This window comes from Echinococcus granulosus, assembly GCF_000524195.1.
Source record: "Echinococcus granulosus chromosome Unknown EG_S00037, whole genome shotgun sequence".
Classification (NCBI taxonomy): domain Eukaryota; kingdom Metazoa; phylum Platyhelminthes; class Cestoda; order Cyclophyllidea; family Taeniidae; genus Echinococcus; species Echinococcus granulosus.
Genome location: NW_020170417.1, coordinates 334,442 through 342,287, shown reverse-complemented (window position 1 = coordinate 342,287; position 7,846 = coordinate 334,442).

The window sequence follows — 7,846 nt, the reverse complement described above, 5'->3', positions numbered from 1 at the left end:
GTTTCAAGAACCCTGCTAAACATAAAAAAAATTTGCCAAAAAATCCTGAAGGACATCTTTGCAATATTTTAGGTATAATAGTTCTGGATAAAAAGGAGAGATTTAATACCCGAACTAGTTGGACAGAATAAATTGAAGTACTCATAGGCTGATTTGTATCTACCAGCTACGTAATTTCGCTGCTAAAATATGGCCTTCTCTCTGTCAAATGTCTCTTAGCTTGTAGTCATTTAACCTCTAAAGCAAGTATAACAAGGCCATCTAGCACAACATTAAAGGTTGGGAGATGTTTGCCACCCATTTGGAATTTTGTCGCATTCAGCAGGTGTAACAATGGTTTGGTGAAATTGAGAATGCCTAGTATGTGTGACGCTTCTTTACAAAAACTGTCAGGAAGTTCTTTTAAAATAGTATTTTTTTTAATTTATTGGTAGGGTTTGGACGTCCATTGTCTTCGTCCCATTTCTAGAGCTAGGCTTCTGCTCAGTGGATTGGATGAATGTGGTTTACTAGATGGCAATAAAGTGAACCATCTAAATCTGCAGCTTACATCCCTGTTATTGCATAACCACAACCTCAAGTCTTTTCTGAAGACAAAAGAAGTCATAATACCATGATAGAAAGTGTATTGTCGAAGTACAGAAAGACTGGAGTGCTGACAACATGGCCCGTTGGCTACGCCACCCAGCAGAAGTACAAAGTAAAATCAACAAAGTGTTACATTAAATTTCTTTTTTGCACCTTAAACCTTGATAATTTTCCTTATAACAGCTTTTCGAGATAATATTCTTATCGCGACTGTTAGGTCATTTGCGTAGGCGTACATTTGGTGCTACGCTCTGTTAGGAGGGGTATTTTACCTGTTTTTCATAATCGTCCCTTTGTGACACGAATGATTTGTTATTATCAGTTTTTTTGGTTTGACCAAATTCCTTAATTTAATGTCTTAAAATAACAGAAAAGGAGATGTAAAAGGCTATTTCCTGCACAAACCCAAACCTAGTGCACATTAGCAAGGTTCACTTCGACCAGGAAAAAAGTATTTTGGTGTCATTTTGTTCACTAGGCAGGTATTTTTAATGCTTTTGAGGAAATTTTGACTATTCTTGGACTAACTTCTATGCTTTTTTAATCAACTTTGCCTTTACTGCAGCGTTTGGACTTCTCTTTCCTACCCTTTTCATTCATATCTTTGGTTATACCACGTTTTCAAGCACAGCCAAGAAAGCAAGCTACCCATCACTTTCTGCTGTTATGTATTCAATGTCAAATTTGTGTAGAAAAGACGGAATTTGTGAACTGAGATAATTTTTTGCAAAGCAAAATCAAGTAAAACATGATTTTTGCTCTAATTAATAAAAGTAGACGTCGAGTCACTCCAGATGGAAGGTATTTTGCTTAAACGATGATTAAGTAAGCATGATAACATCACCAGGTCTAACTAATCAAAACAATCAGCTTGTTCTCTAACTTTTGGAGATTTTTTTTCCAAAAGTCATCAAATTTTCTTGCATCAGTTGTGCCAGGCTTGCAGTTGCCTGCTCTTCGATTCGTTATAGTCTTTTGCGAAATCCTCCTTTTCAATCGCTTGATCCTCTTTGAACATCGTCTGTCTCAGCTGTACAAATCTTGAGCTATCCTTAAAAAAATCGTAAGCTAAAATTTTTTTAATTGATTCTAGTAAGTTTGAGCAGAAATCTAGTGATTACTTTTGCTATTTGTGGCGCTACTTTGCAAGAGTCATCAAATTTACCCATTTTGTTACTTTCCAATGAAAACTCGTAAAAATTTGTTTATCAATGTCAAGAAATTGCTACAGTTGTAAGACTTTACAAGCTAACAAATTAAGTAATATGTCAAGTGATCAAGAGGGTAAAAGCTTGAAAATGGATGTTTTTTTGCTTTCCTCACTACTTTAATCTCAATTCAACCCATTTGAAGCAGTTCCAGCTTTATGCATCATGAGCCGAGAACAATTAGGTGGTAGAACGTCTGGAGGTGTGACACTCTACCTTTTGTCTAGAAACGATGTAGACCATATGATGTGGTGATTAAATACTCATGCAAATGCATTATAGTAGGATAGTCTCTCTAGTAGTGAAAATTAAGCCTTGAAACATGTGCCACTACCATTGGGGATTAGCATGTAAAGAAACTGTTTGCATCGAATTACATCGACAAAAAAAGAAGGAATCATGGGAATTTCTGAGCCTATGGTTCCACCCACATGCATTAATAAGTGGGAAATAGCTTTAAGGACCACTCAACCGTTCTTCATTTCTTCTATGACTGCATTTTAGATTAACTACTCACTAATTAACTACCTGATTGAGTGATTTGTAATGCAAAACACTATTTCCATTTCATTGCAAGAAAAACAGACCAACAAATCATTGATCACCTCAGAAGGATCCACTCACTGCTGACAGCAAACCTCTAAGACACCAAATTATTTGGCAGCTCTGGGAAATTGTACTTTATGTGGTATGATGGACCACAGACACAACTGCTCACTTGTTGAAGTCTAGACAATAATTGGGTCTGAAATTAATCTACTGGAAAGGTTAACAAGGTGACTCTTCTTCTGAAGCAACCAGGGCTGATAAATCAGTCAGAAGAGAAGCTTAATTTTATCTCGCAGTCTTTAGAGGACCTAATGTAACCTGCTCAGTGCTTCTCTCTTCCATCTATGACTTCATACCCCTGAAATGGGCAGTGGTTCAATGATAGCGTCCTTCAGCGAATGGTGTTTTAGAGGGTACAAAAGATGGAGATCATACGCGTTCGGAATTAATTTCCTCCTCGAGCACCGATTGTGCCCCCTCAGTCACGTGTCTGCATATGTTCAACGCTTCACGCCTTAAAGGTACATTTAAATAAACATGCATTGCACTTCTGTGCCACACCATGATGGAAGAAGTGGATAGCATGGAGACCGCCGTTCAATCCCATCCACCGTATTCATTCCATAGTTCTTCTGACGAAGAATATCATCACTAGCATTCAAAAATGGGTAACAAATTAAAGCAGACAGTTCGTTTTGAAGATAAAAATATGCAAGAATTAGGGCCAAAAGTTGTGCTTCAAAGAAAGTGAAATTGGCAAAGGTTAAATGTGCAGCAGTCTTCTATTGCGTTTAGTGAATATTAGACAGTCTTAGCTACATCAATCTTCTACTTAAGAATGCCGCGTGAACCCCTTCTAACTGCACTTGCCTGCAAATGCAGTGCAATAAACTTCAAGCAATGCTTCCACAAAGTTCAAACGCGCCAATTTTGTAAACATAGCAAATTCAAAAAGGAAATAGCTTTTTATTTTAACCCGTAATGCAAAAAGCATTTATATGAACTTCTGAAAATAGTCCTTTTTAAAAAGTTGCCAATTTTTCTTTCATGTTAACCGATTCATTACTAATTTTCTTCTACACTTCGGCATCAATTGGGACTCCCCTTTGTTTAGTTCGTTCAGTTTATTTCTTCATCATCTGCGGTGCTTTTGCCTAAAAAGTTAAGCAGATGCCAAAATTATTACCTCATCTCTCGAATTCCTCCATCTATGAGGCTTGGTCAACCTTTAAACTTGCATCGAAATAGATGGGTGAATATGAAGGTAGCAAATTGTCTTCATATCCTAACATTATTCCATAATTTAGAAAAGAAAATTAGAGCTTTTGAGTTTTTAGGCTTTCAGTTATATCAAGTAGTTTAACCCTCAGATATGTTCTAAAAAATTTCAGTTTTTTGTTCTAAAACTACATTTTAGCTCCCCATTTTGCCCATTTTTGACTGCTTGTAAATAATGATTTGGGAAAATTGCTGTCCACGCAAACTGATGAAGTAACCCTGGGCATAAAAAAAGCTCCTTGACCCTTCAGATTCCCACTAACTCAGTGATAGCTGTGCTATAATTTATAAATGCTTTTAAGAGAAAGTGGTCTTTTGACCTGCCTGTCGGCTGTACAATGCCTTGGCAATGTGGAAATCACTGAAACCAATCAGAAATTATTATAAAAATGAAGTATGCACCCCGAGAAGCAGCATTGTTTGCGTACATGACATTTTGATGTCGCAGGTATACATTGTAAACACACTTAATGGAAAATATTGCCATATTATCGAGTTTTTCATTTTCTTGAGAAATTAAAAAGCGGAAAACAATTGCCAAGATTTGTAATTCAGGATCAGATATTTAGTAGGTTCAAACTAAGGAAAAAGTTAATTCAAAAGACAAATACTTTTTAGTTTCCAAACACAGGGCTGTTATAATGTAACAGAAGGATATTTGGCTGTTTATTTGGCTACTCGAACCCGCTGGTTCCTACCATTCTACTCCTTACATTTTACGCTATACTGCATCATCACACTCATACGTTTGTAATTTCATTTCGCTCACTTGGTGGTGTTTACTACGACTCCAGAAAACATTCCTATTTCGGTTACCTCCCCCGACATTATGGAATGTCTCGGCATTCACGTATTCTCTCAGTTCCTCTGACTACGCAATACCTTGCACAGTCAGGCATAGGACTGGATTGTGCCACCAATCACTCTGGAGTTAAGGTGAAGGCTAGGGCCAGGTCAAAGGCTAATCAATACAGTATATTGGTAGGAATGAGACCACCGCGTGTCGTGCTTGTCAAATCATGTTCAATCAAATCCACGTCCATCGTTAGAAATTAGCTCTATCTGGTGTACTGCACAAAGTCATGCAGCTAAATGGTGCAACGAGACTGGAGGAGATACCGTCAAATGCACGATTCTTTGCGAGGTTTACAATAAGAACTGACCCAATTCGACGTAAGGACAGTGTTTTTTTCATGCTCTTCACAGTCTGTTCAACCGTCTGTATGTGGCTAGTCAAGGAGTTTTTGTGCCACAAATCTTTTGTAGTCCGTAGAACTATACGTGACGAGACTTTTGATGCGTTGTGGATAAAACGCGTATTAAATTTTTCACTACTAGTCCGCTCATCCCTATCAAATGACTTCAAAATTTCCTTGAAATAGTGGCACTGACAAACGCAAAAACTTACTCAAAAGCCCGTTACTTGATTTCTTTTTCTACCTTAAAAAGTAGTGATTCGATTTGAGTTTAACAGTAACCTTGTATAAGTATACACGTTAATCTAGCTAGCTCCTACTTCCACCCAGCTGCATCGCCCTCCAACCATGCCTCTGGCATCTCAGCTAACCTCTGGGATAATGACAAATCTCCTTCTTGTGTCAGTGTAATTATAAAGGCTTCGAGGAATACTGGTTGCGCTGCATCTTATTATGTGGTTGATATCGCGACCATATTCCTCTATAATTATCCTGGAAGTGACTTAAAATTATTCTTCGACTTCAAATGCTTCAGCTATCTCTGTTCTACATGTCAAACTTAAGGGAAAAGAAATTGGCATTTAGTAAACGATACAATGTAAATAGGACAAATCATTTTCTGACCTCCAGCTGATAGGCAAATATTCTAGGGCGTTGTATTGAAAAAGGTGAAGTGATTGACAACTGACAGATGATCATGATTTAGCATGGAATGCAGGTGCTGAGGCTGAAAGGATTGCACAGTTAGGCAAGAGGCGAATTCATTCCATCACAGCGGCACATCCAGAGTCAGGCCTGGGGGTGTAACAAGGAATACCGGCATGGAAGGAGAGTTCCATGCTGAAATTCAGACAAGATGGAAATCATCATATTTGGATGGATAACCAATCCTTCACGATGCTGGGAGGACTCACTGAGACTGAAGAGCTTGCATTGATGGGTCGGAGGCAAAATAAAAAGCGACTTGTTAACTACATCTATCAGGTGGTGCAGCAGACATTAGAAAACTTGAAGGCCTCCATTTCGCCTACTTAACTGGAAGCGGGATCAAATTCGCCGAAAATTAGGAAGAGCAGGATTCCGCCGATTGTGATGCTTGTATAGTGGCTTGGAGCATTACATTAACATCCGCTGGAAACTTCCAATGTTTTTAGAGGCAGCTACTTATGTAATTCACGATATAACGATTCCTATCCTCTGATTATAAAGCCAAATAAGTCAGCAGGATTAAGTAAAAGGTATTAAATAAGCCTCCAAGTAGCTCTTTAGCTTTCCTTTATATGTAAAAAACAGACTTTATGAAACTCTATTACTTTCCAAGGAAAGGCAAGCTACCCACAAATTTTATGTTAAAAGAGGTTCATTTGTAGAAACCAAGAAAACGTCTAGCTCTAGTCGTTGCCGTTTTATCACCAAACGAATGGTCTTTCCCCTGTGGTGCCGAGAAATGACGATGAGCATCGTGCAAACATATTGGAGGGGAATATGGGAATGAGAACAGAACAATGGCGTTCTTCTTCTCCGAATGCTGTACAATAAGTCGTAGCAACTTTGAAGCCGTGTTTAGCCTCGTGAATCATATCATGTACGACTGAACTAGAAGGGAAACAGATCAAGGAGTCCCATTCAGCTTATCAAACATAGGTGACAAGTCATTGTAGCATGGTATACCATAAGCAGCACAAATTTTCCTCCTTACCTGTTGATAAAAAGCATTTTAATCAACAAAATAAAAAACGGAATTACAAGTTCTTGTTTGTTCTCTTTCTGCAGTACACTAGACTTTATGAGCTAATTTTACCACAGGGGAGAACTTAAAGTTTTAACTCAAAACTCTGATAAGCCATCCCACTAACCTCTTCAGCCACCGAGACTGGTCCATCAATCTTGTGTCGCAGCCATTTTTTGCGTGTATTCGAGGCGGCAGGGGACAATGGTGCGGGGAGAACGGCTCCCGGTTGCTAAAGTACTCTAAGTACTGCAAAAAATCGGGGCTTTGAAAAAATGGGATGGTTAGAAAAAAGGAAGTCAGACGAAACCAATAATGCTCGTAAAATTCTCTTAAAGGGGCGTACTGTAGAATATCTACGATTTCTACTTTTCGAAGATAGGCAAATTTGCATTTTCACATTCACTAGTCTTGCCAAGATTAGCTTTGAAACTGTTTAGACGATCAGAGTTTGCCAGATAAGAAGAAGCAAAAACAAGGGGTGTATGTATTTTTTATCAAATAGTTTGTAATTTAGGATGCATTTTAAAATGATCAAATTCAATTGAATGTTTCGATATCAATTTCAAATGTGAAATCTAGAATTCTTTGGGACAAAAGAAAAATCTTAAATTATCATAAGATTTTTTAAGCCATCTGTCAAATCTTTATGATAAAATTACGATCAGATTATTGATTGCACGAACAGTCTCTTAAAGTTAACTTGGTCGCCAGTCATGCCTAAGTCCTCCTTGAAGACTTCGTAAGGCTTGAGTGTGATGATAAACTGTTGGCAAAAATTATGAGTGAGTCTATGGCATTAAGTCACCGAAAATGAAGAGGCAAATAAGCTTGAAAGGAGAATTTTTCACTAAACTTGGCTGCACAACTAGCAACCACTAGATACTCCCCCTTGTCACCTTACACACTTATCTGAGGCATTTCCGGCTGCTTCAAATTTGAAGGAGAAGCGATTCTTCGCACTGCATTTGAAGGGTGCGCATAGCCAAAGATCGGTTAAAACAAGCGTGATTTGAATAATATGGTCCCTTTTTAGTCGCATCCTCAGACCTCTCCCAAATCGGTCCCTGAAGGCCACGAGTCCTCGTGACATAAAGATGGTATAGTACATTCTACCCATGTCATTAGCGTCAGCATATGCTATGGACTTAGCCTGGATTAATCTGCAAGATGAACTGCATAGAGGAGAGATATTCCTAAGAGACAAATCACTGTGATCATTGCGAAATAGAACGCGATTTTTTGTGGAATGTTTCAGAACAGTTACAAATGGCTTCATTGAAGTACCACCAAATAGA